At 39.0% G+C, this 20886-nt stretch overlaps 1 protein-coding gene across 7 annotated transcripts in view; it reads right to left on the bottom strand.

The window, feature by feature from the left end:
- The window catches only part of zbtb20 (zinc finger and BTB domain containing 20), a 311373-nt gene extending 290978 nt beyond the window's left edge, over positions 1–20395 (bottom strand). For 6 of the 7 annotated variants that reach the window (XM_072585056.1, XM_072585065.1, XM_072585063.1 and 3 more), the window contains exon 1: positions 18923–19501. The gene's annotated coding sequence lies outside the window, so the exon portion shown is untranslated. Of the gene's footprint in view, positions 1–18922; positions 19502–20347 lie in introns of those variants that run through there. The other variant, XM_072585058.1, reaches the window with a different exon arrangement.
- Between the last annotated feature and the right edge of the window lie 491 nt (positions 20396–20886).

Raw genomic sequence — 20886 nt, 5'->3', positions numbered from 1 at the left:
TGTCCAGCTTCATCCTTAATCCAAGGCTCATGTCCCAATTTTTATTCTTCTTTCTCTCCAAAAAATTTAAGCATGAATTACATATGCTGCTTTTTACTTGCAGCTTTTCTGGCTATGAAAGTTCTTGTTAGCTGATTGGCTGAACAAGCACCCTGCTGTTGATGTCATTGGTTCTGTATAGTTGGCACCAAATTCGACGTGATGCTGAAATACAGTAAATCTACTCTCCGGATTCCACTAAACATTTGTGGATAGATCTTTTGAGATAACACAAAGAGTCATAATTTTGCTGCTGACCTCAAAATGTACTTCCCAGAGTTTTCCAAAGGTTTTGAAAATGTGCAAAAAAACTAATTTCTCGCTTTCAATAAGTGCCATATTGGAATGATATCACTATATGCACCCTCTTAGTTTCACAGATGCAATTTCTTTTCCATAATGAAAAGGAAGACTCTTGATCTGTCTCGGAACCAAACCAAACAGACCTTGAAAATTTGTTAAATTTGGTTTCCTGACTAAACAATTGAAAACTTAAGTGACTTGAATTAATGTTTTCTTAATAATTGAGCACTGTTGCCTTAAAGGAACATAGCTTTCTTTACCTTAGCTGAATAGGTTTTCCATTGTGATGTGCAAGTTTTGGCTTTTTTAAACAAGATATAATGCAACTTAATATGGCCCATGTCTCAGGATTTATTGACTACCTGACCTATTAACTATGCCCAACTCCTCAAGCAAAACTAGGAAATGCTTACAAAAATGATAAATCTGACACGTACTTTGTTAGTTATAGTTCAAGCTTCTTCACTCATATCTACATCTACAAAAAGAATTGCAATGACAAGTGTCACTTGAGGAATTTGAAACTATTCTCCTTGAGGATTTGGAAGTAATTTATTTTTAAATAGGTTTACTCTGATTTAAAATTAGTATACTGCAATAATCGAGACAAAGTGAAGTTTGTTTCTCAACAAGCCAGAGACCTGTCAAGGACAACAGAAAATCTAACATTTTTCATTTGTGGTAGAAAAATCAGTATTGAAAACAGAAAATGTTTTAAATACTCAACAAGTCAAGTAATATCTGCGGAAGAAGAAACGGTTAATGTCTGTCAGATGGAAGGTCGATCTAAAAACGTCAATACTGCTTTTCTGTCTTTGCATACTTCCCTTGTCTTGCTGAATTAATCTATCCTCCTATTTCATGCTCCCTGAAACATGTACAACTATAACTCGCATGACTTTTTCATTCAGAAATTAGAGATTTGGAAAGATTCCATGCTCAGGAGAGGGAAGGGAACTAATTATAGTGACAGGTTTAAAGCTATACCACTAAATGGGGAAGAAGTTGAAGTAACAATCCCCAGCAAAAACGTACCTCCCTAACCCCACTTCACCCAGAGATAAGTAGTTTCAAGGACTGTATTGCATCCAAATTAGATTAATCTAATCTAATCTAATTTAGATTACTTACAGTGTGGAAACAGACCCTTCAGCCCAACAAGTCCACACCGACCCGCTGAAGCGCAACCCACCCATACCCCTACATTTACCCCTTCACCTAACACTATGGGCAATTTAGCATGGCCAATTCACCTGACCTGCACATCTTTGGACTGTGGGAGGAAACCGGAGCACCCGGAGGAAACCCACGCAGACACGGGGAGAATGTGCAAACCCCACACAGTCAGTCACCTGAGGCGGGAACTGAACCCGGGTCTCTGACGCTATGAGTGCTAACCGCTATGCCACCGTGCCGCCCAAATCTTCTGCAAAAAAAAAAAGACAAAAGCCTAAGCCGTTTATTATAAGTCAAAGGCTCACTATTGGTCAGTTCGTGCTTTAAAGCAGTGACTACCAACCGTTTTTTGGCCACAGCTCCCCACCCTCCCAAGAGCTCTTCTCAGGTTCCAGGGCCCCTCTTTCAAGCAGGGAAACAATGTGAACAGATACACCAAATCACCGAACATTCTGACATACAGTCTCATTTTAAGTTTTGCCCAGTATGAAATTAAACATCTATTAGGCCTAACACGATCCTTGAGCTTGGTGCTTTTCTAAAAGTTTCATGATATCGGGCTCCAAATTAGGTCAGGTTTGGGAATTTCATTGGTTCAGTTATCAGGGCCCCCGTAAGCCCATGGATCAGGGTCCCTAAGGGGGCCATATGCTACCCCCCACCCCGCTGAGAATAGCTGCCTTAAAGTGTTAACTGACCTTTCCTCTCTCCTTTAAGAGTCTTTATTGCCATTAATGGGCCTTGAATGTAAATTAAATCAGCCAATCAACAGGTGATTTACTGGTAGTGGTTACGAAATGACAAAAGAAACCATGAGTCATTTGGTGAGGGGGAGGGGGTCAGGAGTAGAAGCGTATTGTGTGCAGGAGCATTTCTGGGGATAAGAAATAAAGAAATAGGAAAAGAAAAGTTAACTGAGGGCTCTTGTGGTGCAACGGTACTGTCCCTACCTCCGAGCTGGGACACCTAGGTTCAAGTTCCATCTGTCCAGGACGTGTCACAACATGTATGATTAGGTTGATTAAAAGTATCAAAAAAGGGTTAATTGAAAGGGTAATAGATTGCACCCACTAGGATATAAAGGGCTGTACATGTGAGGTGCAAACTAAAGTTGCAATTTTTCAATTGCCTCCAAGTTGTTTCAGTCGCAGTAATGTGTATTTACTCTTCAGTTAAGAGGATTGGCAACAGCAAATCTAGCCAATGCATCCAAATAGTTTCAGCAGAAACCAACATATAGATGGAACCAGCTGAGGGCATCTGAAAATTTTATTCAGCAGCACAATTATGGTAAAGAAGAGGATATCAGTGGTATAGATTTCTACCAAGCGAATCTCACTTTAAAAGATGAGGGGGAGGAAACTGAAATCAGAATTCCAGGAAGCAATAGTCAATCTACCTGACAATGTGGAAAATTGATCACATTGCCCAGTACAAAAAGCATGACAAATCCAACCTGCCAATACTACTTCAGCCTACTCTTCACTATCAATGAAGTGATAGAAAGCATGAACAACACTTGTTTCTCAGTAACATTCATTCTGGATCTACAAAGGTTATTCAGCTCCTGACTTTATTACAGCCTTAATTCAAACATGGACAAAAGAGCTGAATTTCAGAGGTCAGGTGAGTGGTTGCCCTTAACATCAAGGCTATATTTGACCACGTATAGCATTAAGGAGCTTTACCAAAATCAATTAGAAGCAGAGGTTAAAAATAAAACAGATTCTTGGAGTCATATACGATAAAAAGAAAGATGGTTGTTTTTGTTGGCGCTCAGTCATCTCAACTCCAGACATCACTTAAGGGGTTGCCCAAGGTGTGTCCTAAGCCCAACCATCTCAGCTGTTTCAATGACCTTCACTCCATCATAACATCAGAAATAGGGATGTTCAATATTTGCACTATGATCATCATCATGTACAATTCCTCAGATACTGAAGCAGTCCACACCTGAATGCAGCAATAACTGGACAATAGCCAGCTTAAGCTAACAAGTGCCAAGTAACATTCGCGCCACACAAATAAGGCCATGACCGTCTCCAACAACAGAGAATCTAACGCATGTGAGAAACCTGAGAATGACGAGAACGAGGGTAGGTCCGATCAAGGACAGTGGTGGGAGACTGTGTATTGAGTCGGAAGAGATAGGAGAGGTCTTGAACAAGTACTTCTCTTCAGTATTTACGAATGAGAGGGACCGTATCGTTGAAGAGGAGAGTGTGAAACGGACTGATAAGCTAGAAGAGATACCTGTTAGGAAGGAAGATGTGTTGGACATTTTGAACAACTTGAGGATAGACAAGTCCCCCGGGCCTGACGGGATATATCCTAGGATTATGTGGGAAGCAAGAGAGGAAATTGCAGTACCGTTGGCAATGATCTTCTCGTCTTCACTGGCAACTGGGGTGGTACCAGGGGACTGGAGAGTAGCGAATGTTGTGCCCCTGTTCAAAAAAGGGAATAGGGATAACCCCGGGAATTACAGGCCAGTTAGTCTTACTTCTGTGGTAGGCAAAGTAATGGAAAGGGTACTGAGGGATAGGATTTACGAGTATCTGGAAAGACACTGCTTGATTAGGGACAGCCAGCACGGATTTGTGAAGGGTAGGTCTTGCCTTACAAGTCTTATTGAATTCTTCGAGGAGGTGACCAAGCATGTGGATGAGGGTAGAGCAGTGGATGTAGTGTACATGGATTTTAGTAAGGCATTTGATAAGGTTCCCCATGGTAGGCTTATGCGGAAAGTCAGGAGGCATGGGATAGAGGGAAATTTGGCCAATTGGATAGAAAACTGGCTAACCGGTCGAAGTCAGAGAGTGGTGGTAGATGGTAAATATTCAGCATGGAGTCCAGTTACAAGTGGAGTTCCGCAGGGATCAGTTCTGGGTCCTCTGCTGTTTGTAATTTTTATTAATGACGTAGATGAGGGAGTCGAAGGGTGGGTCAGTAAATTTGCAGATGATACAAAGATAGGTGGAGTTGTGGACAGTGAGGAGGGCTGTTGTCGGCTGCAGAGGGACTTAGATATGATGCAGAGCTGGGCTGAGGAGTGGCAGATGGAGTTCAACCCTGCCAAGTGTGAGGTTGTCCATTTTGGAAGGACAAATAAGAATGCGGAATACAGGGTTAATGGTAGGGTTCTTGGTCAGGTGGAGGAACAGAGGGATCTTGGGGTCTATGTACATAGATCTTTGAAGGTTGCCACTCAGGTGGATAGAGTTTGTAAGAAGGCCTATGGAGTATTATCGTTCATTAGCAGAGGGATTGAATTCAAGAGTCGTGAGGTGATGTTGCAGCTGTACAGGACTTTGGTTAGGCCACATTTGGAGTACTGTGTGCAGTTCTGGTCGCCTCACTTTAGGAAAGATGTGGAAGCTTTGGAGAGGGTGCAGAGAAGATTTACCAGGATGTTGCCTGGAATGGAGAGTAGGTCGTACGAGGATAGGTTGAGAGTTCTCGGCCTTTTCTCGTTGGAACGGCGAAGGATGAGGGGTGACTTGATAGAGGTTTATAAGATGATCAGAGGAATAGATAGAGTAGACAGTCAGAAACTTTTTCCCCGGGTACAACAGAGTGTTACAAGGGGACATAAATTTAAGGTGAAGGGTGGAAGGTATAGGGGAGATGTCAGGGGTGGGTTCTTTACCCAGAGAGTGGTGGGGGCATGGAATGCACTGCCCGTGAGAGTGGTAGAGTCAGATTCATTGGCGACCTTTAAGCGGCATTTGGATAGGTACATGGATGGGTGCTTAATCTAGGATAGAAGTTCGGCACAACATCGTGGGCCGAAGGGCCTGTTCTGTGCTGTATTGTTCTATGTTCTATGTTCTATGTTCTAACCATCACCCCTTGGCATTCAATAGCATTATCGTTACTGATTCACCCATTGACAACAGTCTGGGGTTATCATTGACCAGATGCTATACTGTACTGGACATATTAATAATCTGGTTACAACAGAAGCCAGGAATCCTGCAGCAACCATCTTACCTCTTGACTCTCAAAGCTATCCACCATCTTATGGCATAAGTTAGGAGTATGATGGATTACTTTCATCTAAATATTTCCAACTTGATACAGGCAAATGTTACTGAATTGGCTGAGAAAATCTCTTGGTTGAAAAGAATGATACTACAATTATCTGACAGAAAACTGCATAGCACAAGCGGGAAGGAATGCTGCAAGTACTCTGGTATGCTATTACAAACCATCACTTCTCATCAGAAACAGTTTTTGCTTTTAAGTTTCTACACAATAATGAACAATTATCAACCAGCTCAGAAGTAAAATACCAGTGATCAATGTATTTTTTTCTCTGATAAAGACTTCACAGGTCTCAAAGTTTGTTTGATGAACACAAGAGAAAACATACAAGACTAATTATATTGGTGGACCCAGCAGCGAAGAGATGGCTGCTAAAGATGTGCTGTCTTATGTTGGTGGGTGCAGTAGTGATGCAGTGGAGGTCTCTTTCTCAGGTAATTACGTTAGTGTCAGACAACTTCATGACAGAGAGGTCAGAAGATACCATTGGTTTTATTGGAATAATACAATTGCTTGCAACTGCAGACAAACAATTTTTTTAAAAATCAGATTGTTGGATAGCCTCAGTACCATAATGACCATGAGTTCCAGTGCTTGATTTGAAAAATCAGTACTAAAACAGCACAGAAGCTTTACTGCCATAGGAAAACTGCCAAAAAAAAAAAAGAGGAGTAGGCCAATCACCCCTTGAAACCTCCCCTGCCATTCAATAATATCACGACTAATCAGCCTCAGGCCTCATTTCTTCTTTCCATGCTAGAACGTCAAATCTCCAATATTTCAAAACAACTATCTATATACTCTTTAAATACTTGACATTCACTACACTTTGGGAGAAGAAAATCATGTGGAGCATTGATAGGGTAAATAGACAAGGTTGTTCCCCTGGGGTGGGAGAGTCCAGAGCTAGAGTGCATAGGTTTAGGGTAAGCGGGGAAAGATTTAAAAAGGGACTTAAGGGGCAACTTTTTCATGCGGAGGGTGGTGAGTGTATGGAATAAACTGCCAGATGAAATGGTGGAGGCTGGTACAATTCTAACATTTAAAATGTATCCAGATGGGTATATGAATAGAAGGATTGAGGGGGATATGGGCCAAATACGTTGGCAAGTAAGACTAGATTAATTTAGGATATCTGGTCAGCATGGACAGTTGAAATGAAGAATCTCTGCGACTATCAGAAAATTGTAAAGGGATTTCAACTTTACCAAAATTAACTGGGGTAATTATATTGTGAAAGGTTCAGTACAAGTGGAATTCTTAAAATACATCCAGGAGAGTTTTTTTTAAACCTAGTACACAGAAGGTCCGACAAGAGGGGGCACTCCTGCACTTAATTATTGGTAATGAAGCCAGGCAAGTGGTTGAATATCAGCGAGGGAACATTTTGCAGACAGTGATCATAAATTTCTTAGATTCAAGATTATTATGAAAAAGGTCAAGGATGTGCCTACAACCCGGAGGGCCCAATGTAGAGTTCTCCAATTTCAAATAACCTCCCTTCCCATCTCCGACTCCCTTCCCAGCCCCTCCACCTCCCTTCCACTAACCGGATTCATTCCTCCCATTGACCAACCCTCTACCTGTCTTCACCTATCCCCACTTCACCACCCTGCCCCCGCCACCCCACTTATCTACAGCTCTCCCTATACCCACCCCCAGTCCTGAAGAAGGGTTACACCCGAAAAGCGACTTCTCCACCTCCTGATGCTGCTTAGCTAGCCTCCTGCCTGTCTATGACTGAATGGCAGAATAGACTTGATGAGCCAAATTTCTTCTCCGATGTCATATGGTCTTATGGTCATCCCTGTTGCTGGAACAGTCAGAATCAGTGAGAAGCTGCTCCTCCAATTACTGGTGTTTTTACATTCATGTTCATGTTTGCTGCTGTTAGCTTCATAATGAAGGAAAGGAAGCATGTGATTGGAGAAATGGCAAGGTGGTGATAACAGTGGTGAGCAGGTTTGTCAAAGCTGGAATGGGGCAGGAAGTTATTATGTTAAAGACTGAAGCAAGGATCTGGCAGAAGAGTGACTGTAGAGATAGGAGCAGGAAAAGAAAGAGACAAAAGCAACAGCAAATGGTGGTGGAAAATGGAAAGAAAGAATCGTCTTGAGACAACAGGGTTAATCATGATCGCATTTTGTACATCATTATGGATCAGTTTTTTTTAGAAACTTATTGCCAACTTGTGTATTATCTTGTGGCAATTTAAATACGGTGATGCTTTAAACTAATGTTTTCCATATGGTGTGGCTATAAGTTTATTGGAAAAGTATTTTGCTGAATTCTTCTAATTATGATTTAGTGCAAATCCAAATATTCCACAATTCAGCAGAAGTACAAAATAGCAATTTTATTACAAGACGGCATCATTATAATAAAGGAGTTGGTGAGAATGATAAAGACGCCCCAGAAAACCAAAATACACCTTTTGAGGCAGGAGGGATATTGACCCCTTCTGAGCAACGTCTCACATTATAGGGCTGATACTAAACTAATACATTAATCATAGAAAGCTAGCATACAGATACAGCAATCAAAGGCAAATGGGAAGTTGGCCTTTATTATACAGGGCATGGAACTAAAAGGGAGTCTTGTTACAATTGTACTGCACGGGCAAGACCATACCAGTAATCCTATCTACCATTCTGGTCTCTTTAAAAAAGGAAGAATATGCATCTGTTGGAGACAGTTCTGAGAAAGTTCATTAGGTTGCTTTCTGGGATGAAAGGCAGAGCCGGATACTTGCAATTAGTGGTTTACCTCCTGACTGCTCAGAATCACTCAATCATCAACACATTTTAAATTTCAAACTCAATGGAATATTTATCAGGATGATAGATAGACACATGCACATACTCATAAGAACTCAACTCCATGCAGTGTGCTTCATTGGTGTTCCTTCCACTGGGATCTACATATGCCCTTCTACCACCAGAACACTGTGGATGCACTGATCATTGCATTAACTAAGCTAGTCTGGCAAGATCAAAAATCTTTACCCAATACCTACAACCAAGGAAGTCAAGAGTAGCAACGTTATGGGAACATCATCGCCAATAACAAGCAAACTACTATCATTATTGTACTGTTGCTAAAATCAGTACTATATCCTGTAAATCCTCATAATATCATTGCAAAAACACAATCAGCACAGTTGCAACACTCAAGCAGCTTATCCTAACTTCTGTGGGCAATGAATGCATCCTTATTAGCATCAGCCATACTCAATCAACAAAGAAAATTTAATTTCAAAGAAGAACCACTAATGATAATTAAATGCATCAAGTGTGTACTTTCTCCACATTAACCTTAAATATTTCCATGGAAATGCTTCAATTCTTAAAATGTCAACATAAAAATCAGAGGCAATTCAAAGTAAAACAGCAAACTAACAATCAATTTATTCAGTAGGTAAAAATTAGGCAACGGACATAATCAAATTCCTAATGAAAGAACAGAAAACTGACTGTGAGAAGCTGCTCATGACACCCAATACCAATCCTGAGTGATTAGTTAAGACAATGCACCTATAATCAAGATCAAATGATGGGAAACAAAAAAGTTAAATTCAATAAATCCAAAATAAATTAAAAATCTGATTAAATACCATGGTTCATAATCACAAATAAAAATTCTATCATTTAGTGGCCTTCATTAAAATTTTTGCAAACTGAAGGCTCAAGCTGAGCACAAAATCCAGGAGGGTCTTGTGGCACAGTGGTAAGGTCCCCCTACCTGAGCCAGATGGTCTGGGCTCAAGTCCAACCTGTACCAGAGGCACATCATAACATGCCTGACTGGGGTTTGGTGGGAGGACAGACATAGATGCCAGAGTACAGAAAGTTCTGAGCAGATTTGGGAGATGATGAGTTGGTGAAAACAGTTTGAGTGGTGACTACACTGATCTGAAAGATTCAAAAGTAATTTAAAAGTACAATTCTCACCAGTTCCCACTTCCCTAAGACTGCCACGTGTTCAAAAGTTCCATCTCCAAACTTCCCATGTCACAAAATAAAAGTCCCACCATGCTCAAAATTACACACTCCAGGTCTGTGCTCCCTTCCACTTCCCAACTGCAGTTCTCACACTTTCCAAACCCTGGGGCTCCTTGCATCTCAGTATGTTTGCATCTTAATATTACTGACAATGTTCAACCCACTGGGGTCAACCCTCCCATTGCATCCAACGTCTTGGCCTTACCACCCCTTTCTTTTGCAAATGCAAATCATTCTGTTATAACACAGCAGTTGCATTCCTCTGCAACCCCACCGTGTAGAAAAATCACACTACAGAAAATCACTACACACGTTCAGGAGAAAGTTCGCTTTATCCAAACACTGTCCACAATCAGTCAATCGCATTATAGCCAATTCGCGTTGACAAAACGCATGTTATACCAGAACACCATGCTTGAAGCCACCAACAAGAATATCTTGGAAAGTCTAGTACATATAAAGTCTTCTAAATCTCTCAGGTTGTAAGGATAAGCCTATTTCTTGCAGACCAGTAAGTTTAACTTTAGTGGTAGAACAGCTCCTCCAAACAATTATTCAGAATAGAAATAGTAGTCACATGGAAAAGGTTAAGTTATTTACGAAGAGTCAACATGAATTTCTAGAACAGAAATTGATTGTACTAACCTGAAGTTTTTTAAAGAGTTAACTGAAAGGGTCAACATGGGTAATACTGTTGATGTGGTGGACTTACAAAAGGTATTCAATATAGTGTCACATAAGAACATGAGAAAAGTTTGGCTCATGGAAGAAAAAGGAACAGCAACAATGAGGATACAAAATTGGTTGAATAGATGGTCAATTAATATTTTTCAGCCTGGAGCAGGTGACCTGCATTTTCCCCAGTAAGGAAAAATCTATTAAAAATCTATATCTTGGTATGCAAATGATAATTTCAAGTTTGTAGATGATTCAAAACTTGGAAACATTGTAAACACTAAAAAGGGCAATGCAAAAACTGCAGAAAGACTTTGCTAAATTGGTGGATTAATTGGGCAGATGAGGTTCAAGGCAGATAGAGGAGGTGGTCAATTTTGAAAGCTAGAACATGGACAGACAATATTAAGTGGGAATGCAATACTTAAATGGGTGCAAGGGCAGAAGAACTTACGTGTATGTGCATGATCACCAGAAGTGAACAAATGGAGAGTGTTGTTAATAAATCATACAGTATCCTGCCTTTACTAGTACAGCACAGGGTAAAAGAAGAAGAAAGTTATGCTAATCTCAACACACCAAGTTGTAGTCCTCAGTTGGGAGTGTTGTGCACGTGTTGGAAAGAATGCAGAAAAGATTTACAAAACTGGGGGCTCCTGGCTTGAGAAACTTCTGTTATGATGATAAACTGGAGAAACTGGAACAATTCTCCTTGGAAAGAAGCTAAGATGTGACCAGATAGAAGCTTTCAAACTCTTGACAGGTCTGGATGGAGTAGATGGACAGAAATTGTCCCTGCTTATAACAGGAACAAAAAAGGGAAGGCCACAGATTTAAAGTGATTGCAGATGTGGTAAATAGTATGCAAAAAACAACTTTTACAAGTAACAAGTGGTTTAGGTCTGGCATGCACACTCTGGAAGTGTAGTGGAGACAGAATCAATGGAGGCATTCAAGGGGGTATGAGATTATTATTTGAAGAGAAGCAATAGGCAAGACTATGGAGTAAAGGCAGACGAATGGAAGGAAGTTATAAGGTTTGTTGGAGGGCTAGCGCAGACAGTATGGGCTAACGGTCTTCTTTCGCACCATAACAATTCTGGTGATCCTGTTATTTCCTACTTGTGTTATTGTTTTATTGATCACATTGCACTGATAATAGTGAATAAATAATGAGCAATGAGATATTTTATTGGCTATTTTTCGTACAGACATGTGGTTACTAATTTGGCATGACCTAATCTTCTAAGGGCACAACAAATGAGGTCTCAACCAGTTCAGACTGCCAGTGCCGGGGTAAATTAAATTATCTGGTTATACCACATTTGATTGTGTGAAACACATGGCATTAATACCAAGACTACTGATTAAATTGAATGAAAAACACCTTTTGCCCCAACTTTAATAAAAGTTTAAATCTTCTGTGATGCTGATAAAGGGGAGAAAAGTGTAAAATAAATTAAATATCAAGCAGATATTTTCTCTAAAAATATAATAATATCAGAAAGGGGAAGAGAAATCAAAAGGAGAAAAAAGCACAGGATAAGCAAACTTGCTACAGATATATTTATTTCTGTTAACTGTTTGTTTGTTTTAGTAAATGCTAGATAAGTGTAACTTTGATAAAAATATTGCTTGCTTACAATGACTGGAAAAATGCAAGCTAAATTCTTCAAATGAAAAGGAACACCTCAGGAAAGCTTTGAATTCTCTGGTACTCATGGAGGTTACAAGTGTGGACTCATGAACATATGATAAACAAACCAAACTCCCCCCACCCCAAACCATTATCAAATGACAGGGTGTAAAGGTCTGTTTAATTCTTGAATTGTGAAACTGTCTAAGACTTAATTTCAAATTCTGAAACTTCCAATGCCAATGACATCATTTTACTGTATTTCATTTGGAAACAAATGTATTGCATATATTCTATTAAATTTACAAATGCGCAAATTTAGAATGTAGTATAAAATGCCTGATGAGTTTTGCAAAGCAATTTCACACTCTATCCTATTTAAATTAACATTGTGCCATTGTATTTTCTGTCTTAAGGGTAATTGGTCCCTATTGTGTTACTGGTAGTAGGGAGCACTCTCTCAAACAGAAAATAATGCAAAGAGACATTTAAAATTCCACAGGAATGACAACTACTTTTCTGGTTCAGAAATGGACAAAATACTATATATTCCATGGAACCCATGAACTTAAAAGTTGAAGAACCAATTGTCCACTACTGTATGAAGTGCCAATATTTGCATAGGAGACTGAGGGCCTCCAGTGGTAATACTTAGTACTAAAGCACTAAATAGTGAATCTTCAAAATTGACATGAGTTCAATTTGTTTACATTTTCATGAGCCACTATGCTGAACTTAACACTTCTTCCCTGCACTAGCAGAGTTCTAATGAGATGGCTCACAGCATACTTGACGATTGTTTTCAGTCCTGCTATGTGAAGAATCAGAAATAAAATCCTAGTTCTGTCACCCTGATGAAAGGATAAAAGGTTCCAACAAGCGACACAATTTAAATAGGTGAAAATAGTGAATAATCCACAAGTGAAGGGAGTACAATTGTGGAAACAGATCAAAATTCAACATAACTGGTGATTACAGAAATATGTTACAACAGAATTCATTTTACTTGTATAATCACATGCCTTTCCTAGTATTCAACTGGAAGAAATACCCCTATTCTGGCTGTTAGTTGGCACACTACCTGGTGTCACTCAATGTACTCTTTTGGTATTCATATACAAGCATAATAGTCTTTAACCCCATCACCTCGAAAACAAGACTACTTAGTCTGTAGAATTTTCATTGTTTAAATGAATTCAAGGAGGCTAACTGAAGTATTCTGAGAAACTAGATGACAGTTTATAGTCGAGGGATGATTTTAATATTCCTTCAACAATGGGCAGTATTAGTCTGTATGGTATTCCAACCTTATAAAAAGTTCTCATTTTGGAGAAATTAATCCAGAGATATTGGAATTCATAGTAGGGTCTCTTAACCCTCTGTAATTCACAAATTCTGCATTTGTAAAATCATTCCAATTAATTTTAGTTAGCAGTTACTAAACATATTTTGTAGGTTTTTTTCCGCAGTTTTTCCAAAAAAACTTTTAGGATTCGCTGAGACATTACAAACAACCATGTCTTCCTCCAGAACAGGCAATTCACCTGTTCAACTTTAATTGGATCTGAAAACATTGAAAGAAGAAAGATTGCTCTTTTGGGCAAAATTAGATTTCACAGCAACAATAATTAAAACATAATTAGTTTCTTAAATGTAATGCAGAGTAGTGCTTTTCACACAATTCACATTTCCTCCTGGTTCAGAGTTTTTAAAAAGCAAATTTAACTTCTCACATTTCATTTTTGTAAGGTTAGATACATGTACCGAAAGCCGGAGGGAAATTAGAAGGAAAAATAAAAACGACTCCAAAATTCCTGATAGAACTCAAATGTAGTAAATTATTAGTGCTAAGATTGGGTTGGCTATGGCTTGAAAAATACATAACTGAAATAGCTACTTCAATAACGCAATTAAAACTAGAAATAAGATCTCTGAAGACATCATTTTGATTTCAAAGAAAAATAACCACTAAATGACTGTGTGCCACACAGAAGAGAAAAGAAAAAATATTCAATGATTATTCAGTAGCATTCTCTATTCACTGGAAGCTCCTCCACCCTTAACCATCCTTACATTCCAGTCAGTAATAGATCAACCACCGGCAGTTGGATTAAAGAAGTCCTGTCCACCATCTGCAAGGCACTGGTCAAGATTGTGACAGAATACTGTACTCTCCATCTGCTCAACAATTGCAGTTCCAACAACTCAAAAATCTTAATATCAACCTGCTTGATCAGCACCCCATCTAACAGCTTAAAAGTTTACTCCTCTTGGATTGCAGTGGTAGTGTCCTTACTTCTGACCTGAAGGCCTGGGTCGAAGTCCCACATGCTTCATGCATGTCTAAGAGCACCTCTGAACAGGCTGATTGGAAAATATCTAAAATTTCACTCCTCATTCTATAGGCATATAGTGGTTGGAGTGTGATCATCCACAAGATGCAATGTAGCAACTTACCAAGGTTCCTTTTATAGATCTTTCAAACCCACGACTCCAGCCATTTAGGAATCAGGATAGCAGAACCATAGGTTGACGAGCAGCACCAAACCCTCCAAATCAAATAATTTTGAAGTAGAATTGTGTCTTCATGCCTTCACTGTCAAGGTTGAATTCAGAGAAGTCCATCTCAACCATATACTGGCAGTTCAAGACGACTGTTCCTTATTACTTTCTCAAAGGCAAGAAGAGATTTATAATAAATGCCAGCCTTGGCTGTGATATTCACATCCTGTGAAAGTTTTTTGGATAATGAGTGAATGTCTATCCTGGATTTCATGAAAATTAGATTTGGAAAATGAATGCTAACAGTTTGTTTCAAATCAATTACCGGTTAATTAATGAAACCATTTATCTGAAAATGCTAAACCCAATGAGAAAGACATATTGCCATAGAACAACAACTATCACTTTAGAGTTGAAGAGTGCTGTGTTACACTCAATATTGTGTTGTTAGAAATGCCAGCTTTCTGATCAATGTTAAACCGATAGCCCATCTGCCTACAAGGTGAACTTAAAAGCAAAAGTCCTGTGGCATTAGTTCAAAAACAGAGGACTCATTCCGGTGGCATGTAAAACACAAAAATAAATTAATTGTTCATTTATTGAGTTATGTGTCAGACCTCACTGTGAAAAATTGGCTATTCTAATTCCCTGCATTCAATTATGAACATGATCCATTATGAAATACTGAGGTTCAAAAGTATATTACTTAAGTGCATTAGACTTAAAAAAAGAAAACTCCACCCTACAGTGAAAGGCAATTTGGCCCGAAAAAGCAAGGAAAAGAATACATTTGTGAAAAACTACAAACATGTTCTTCATCCACAATGTTAGTTAAATGCATTTAAAAAGTACTTCCAGAGGAACATAAAAAATATTCTTAATTCCGCTTTGAGTAATATAACTAGCTATGGTTAAAGTGATTAATATACTTTGTGTCTGTTGGCTATTTAGTTAAAAACCTATCCTTAAAAGAAAATTTTTTAAAAATCTGGAAACTAACGCTAAAGTCATTACTGCTGCCTTTGTACATACAAACTATTTATCAAACATTCTTAAAGTACACTCATTTCAATACAGCGCTTTGGAGCCAAGTATTTGAAGAGTACTAACAAGATGTATAACTGCAAGGAATATCCTATATCAAAAAATACAACTCAAAATGAAAGTGCAACAAACTGGTAAACATATGCCAAAATACATTCATTAAAGAATCTAACAAATTCTCCTTAGTTAATAATTCTACAACAATAACACACAAAATACTGCTTAGTATACAGACTATTCAAGTCATCTGCCATTGGCTGGGTACTGCAAATGAAAGTGTCATGAGTGTTGCTAAAGTCTATACAACTACAATTATGATACAGGACATCACATTTGCTTTGCAACTTTCAGTAGCATATATGATGTGTGTGCATCAATATGTGGCATGTTCTTAGAACTACTCCTTTTAAGTAGTATCAATGAAATAAAATATATTAAACAACTTCCCTTTCAATCTTAATAAAACCCATGTTAGGAAATAAGCAGAGTCAAAACGTGGAATGTTTCCAAAACATGAGATAGTTGGCATGCACAATGTGCCATAAACACCCCGAAGTTGGTGGCAAGCTTTTGCAGAAGGCTCTACAAATACATCGACAACAAAGCTCGTAATATCCCCATTTTGTATAAGTATTTAGCTGCCAGTATGTGGATAAACCAAAGCAGAAACAGTCTATAGGCTCAATTCCAATTTTTAACAAATGTAAAATATACTGCCCAACAACGATGCCTAGCATCTCTCCATAAATGTAGTAATTTCAATTTAAGCAAAAAGTCAATTACTCATGAATGTTAGGTGAACCAAATGTCCTAACATTGACCACCAATAGTAAAACATATACCTGTGCCTTTTTAGTTAGATAGTGCATCAATTCTTTTCGTGTTTGAACCTTAAGCGTAGAAAACACAGGTCATAGGGTATGGTTAAACATTTCAGTTCAAATTACTCTCGCTGTATTTAGCCTGAATAATCACAATTTGTTGATCGAAACATTGGTGATCAAATGAACATCAAATTCTGTGACAATATAGAAGTATAAAAAAACTACTTTTATATGTAGAACCATAAAAAGGATAGTAAATTCTGGAAGGTTGAAATCAAACTTTAGAACTCAAGAACTTGACATGCATTATATCAAATAAAAAGGAGAACAATGACCAAATAGCAAAATTTGTTTAGAGAAATGCTTTAAGAAAGCAAAAAAAAGTTAAATTTTGCACCCAAATTTCCTACAGGCAGAAATGAATTATTCTGCCAGAACTGCTATGAAGTTTTTTTTAAAAAAAACTACCCTAAACATGTTTTATTTCAAAAGTGGGTCAAGCATTTTCTATTAGCTTAAAAGATTGCTGCAGTGAGGCATGTGATCAATCTCCACTTAGAAACAGAATCAAGCTGCAGGTGGACAACAAAATCTAACTGCAGTCTATTCAACCCAAAATGGTGACATAACAAGCTTGCTATATCACCACCCTGTCACTTCCAACAAGTTTTTAAACAGTCAAATCAGCAAATAACTAAAATAAAGATTCTGCTAAGTAGCTACTTTTTTCGCTTAAATCATGCAGATAAGTGAATAAAAGAAAAACTTCTAAAAAAGTCCCAGTTCCTGTATTCAGCTTTACTAAATAGGTTGTGTCTTTACACTGGTCTTGTGTATATGTTGCATAAGTGTCGGACAAAAAAAAAATTCTAAACTGGAAATAATTATTGACAAGCAAAGACGGAGGGAGGGCATACATGGGGAAAAGACAGAAGAAATGTTCATCTATGATGCTTTAAGCAATTAGTTGAGTTGTTTATTGAAGATGTAGAGTATTGTTGCAATGGCCCGTTACCTTATTCATCCCTCATAATACAAAATGGCTTAGATAATTTGTCCAAAGCTTTGACAAGATGGGCATGCCAAACTTGGCATTGTCAACTTTCAACTATTTTCAAGTTGTTCATATATTTGAGACTTCATGGTTAACAAAAGTGATATTAAAAACTTTTCTTTGTAATTCATAAAGTTACAGATATCCTGGTACAAGCCTTTTTTAAAAAAAGCATTTACTGTAACAGTTTTTCATTTGTAACAGACCTCCATTCAAGAAACAAAGCCAAAAGTCTACATTGCAATGTCTTACCATAAGTTAAAATAAATTGAAAAAGATATGGTTATATAAAATTAAGAATATTACCACTTTTGTGGCAAAGGTTCCACGTGTTATTTTTCTATAAATGTTAATTATAAAGTTTTATTATAAACCCCAGTAAGATTTCATGGGATTTGTTCGATTTCTTATGGTCAAATACCACACATCATGCACCACCTACAAAGACAGCAATGTCTTTAAAAAACTTTTTAAAACTGAAAACAAAACGATATAATTCCAGTTAGAAAATACCCAGAAGTTTGTAAGCAATGACTATTAGTATATTCAAAACAGATCTGTTTATGGGTATAGGCATAGACAGCAAAATAATGTACATGCTAGAAATGTTGCAGAAATAAAGTCAGAATAGTTTCATATACAGGTTGACATGTAGATAGTTTTTTTTTAAAATTCTGTAATTAAATATTGTATTTTACTAAACAAAACATTAACTTTGTCAGTTTTTCACTCACTTGTTTTTAATCTGGAAATTTATCAATGTTTATATTTTCGGTTCTACATAATATATCTAGTGAAGAAATTATATAAAATTGCTAACAAGCTATTCACGTTGGTTCTCTGTGGTTTCGAAAAAATCAAATCTTAGAAATGGACTGAGCGATAACAACGATTTATTTCCATAATATAAATAATAGGGAGCCAAGTCGGAACTGTTAAAAAAAACTGTTCGTTGCACATGAAACTGCAAATAACACAACTTTGTTTTAAAATAAAAGTCTCAACTGACTACAACAAAACAAAGCTTACCAAGCAGTTAGCAGTTCCCAGGATATATCGTTTGTAAATACCATCTAAAAACAAAACCTCCCCATCGCCTCATAAAATGAATTATTTTACAGAATCGTCAATGGTACAGATTCCAGATAAAACTACTTGCATCTTCTGCAACTGGGGCCTGGTAATGCACTTCCAGACTTTTACCAAACTGTTAACATTTTTTACTCTCAAAGATTCGCCAGCTGACGAAAAACAGCGAATTGTTTTGCTTTGCATTAATGCAGTGAATGTCAAACGAACAAAGGAATTTAAAATTCTCACTTCGACCTGGATTATTTTTAAATGTCCCGAAACACCCCCTCCCCTCCCCTACTATACCCACCCAAACCTTCATCACCTTTCCCCTGAGGACACTATTGAAATAAACAGTGCCCAACACAGATACCAGATTATTATAGCGCTCAAAACCCCACAATTCACTGAAGCGACCATCTAAAGTCGCCAATTAATCTAAAATTTCACTTGATCATGATAGTGAAAAACGAAAAATAAGTAATTTACAAAAGTTTCCCAATTATTTGATAATTACATGCTAGATCTTTTTTTAAGAAGTTGCACATACCTTACTTGCCCAAGTGCAGGGATATATTCCCAGAAATAAAACACATTTCCAAAGTAGACACTTTGAATACTGTATCCATCTTCTGTATACACAAAAGACAACCTAACATGATGACCAGACACCCAGCTTCGAGATTACAGTGATTGGTGCAGCATCTCAGCAGGCCAGCCTGCTGCCTCTTGACCAGATTGATTGGTTTAAGGTCAGTCCGAAGTCCTGTTATGTAATACACTGCTCCCCGGTTGACTCAGACCGCCGTCAATCACCCGCTCTGTCTAATCAATCACTTCTCTCCCAGGGAGGGAAAGGGGGAGGGATAGGGTCAGCCATGATCCAGCTCCCATTGTCTCTCGAATTTGTCAATCATTCCAGCTGTGGGGGCGCCCCCACAGTCTGGAGCTGTCAGCTGTCAATCAGTGCGGCGGAGGCCACTAACTGGCTGATCCGGATGTCAATCTCCGCGGGAACGATCGCTGAGTGGCTCAGCTAGCTGCCAATCAGCCCGCCCGTACGTCAATCCCTCGCGGCGTGCAAACCGTTGGCCGCGAGAGCCGTCAATCAAGCGCCGACACGGCGAGTTTTTCAATTCTCCGACATCAAGTTAGGTTGACGCCGCCCGTCGCCTGTTTAGTTTCTACGCATTTTATGTTTTGTATTATGTCTCTTTTATTCCCCTCCTCTCTACACACCCCCACCCCTTAAGCCCGACGGCTCTCGACGCCTCGAAGCGGCAGGTGACAGTTTATAAAATAAAATGGCCTAAAATCCATTGGCCTACACGCTGCTAGCCTAAAGAGTGAAAGGCCTCAATCATAACTCAGAACAAAGCCAAACAGGTACAAATAAAGCCCAAGTAGAGAGGTAAAAAAAACCCTGAAAAGTTACCCCCCCAAAGACACAGAATTATTTCCCATTGCAAAAGTGACTCAACAGCTCCGTTATTTCTTTTGAAATAAAATCGTTGGCAGAGCGTTAAAACTATAAAATAGGAAAGGAAGATCTGAAGACAGGGTTAGTTTTAATTTATTTGCTGATGAGGCTCAGTGTGAGTGTTTATTTGCCCCCTGATGAGCGCTCGTCTTGTAATATTATTGTAAAAGTGGGTGGAAGGGGAAGATAAAGCCGTTAAGAAGAGCAGCGCTCTATTTCTCTCCCTCCCCCTCACCGCAAGCCTCAGAAGGTACTTGAAGGCACATCACTCAAAAAGAGTATGTCAAGACTGAAAGCGACCGCCGCCACTGCAGCCGACTCTCGGGAGCAACACGGGAGGGGAGAGGAGGCGGCGGCAGTGACAGCGACCCGACTTTCCACCAGCGTCTCCCACCACTAAACTGAGAGCGCAGGCAGGGAGCGGCGGTTTGCCCAGCCTGACGGACCGTTGTGCTGGAACGTTGAAGGGTGCGCGAGCCTGGTTTTTAAACTTACCGTTTGTTGGGGAGCGCGAGGCGGCGAGTCAGCAACAGCGGTTACGTCATTCAACCTGTCCGCCGGTGACGTCACGCAGCCCCGGCGCTCGGAGCCCAAACATTGTCCTCACGTGGACCCCAGTGTAAACACACAAGCCTGGAGTATGTCCTCATGGCCGAGGATGGCTGGCTTGGCGCTGCACCTTATTTTTTTTTTGTTTCGCATTTTGGCGGATCAGTTTCCTGCTGTAAAGTTTTTGGTTTTGCTGAGCATTGGACGCTTTTGGGGGGTCGGTGGTGTAGGAAAGGATTTCAGAAAATATTGTGGGGAAATGACTCCTGCCATGTATCATTTCAGCAGGTGATTGTAAGGTGACCTGTGAAACGACATGACCTTCCACCTGGAACCAGAGGCTACAGTCATATCTACAAACCCCTTCCCCATCCTCGGTTCTCGGTAGTTTAGCGAAATTGAATTACTGAATGTCCTTCCGAAAGAGAGGATTTTTTTTCTTTCCCCCTTCTGAAGTAATCACAACTTTTTTTTTGTAAAACCAA

This window comes from Chiloscyllium punctatum, chromosome 15 (assembly GCF_047496795.1).
Source record: "Chiloscyllium punctatum isolate Juve2018m chromosome 15, sChiPun1.3, whole genome shotgun sequence".
Classification (NCBI taxonomy): Eukaryota; Metazoa; Chordata; class Chondrichthyes; order Orectolobiformes; family Hemiscylliidae; genus Chiloscyllium; species Chiloscyllium punctatum.
Note: the sequence above shows the minus strand (reverse complement) of the source record. Positions and strands in the feature narration are given on the sequence as shown.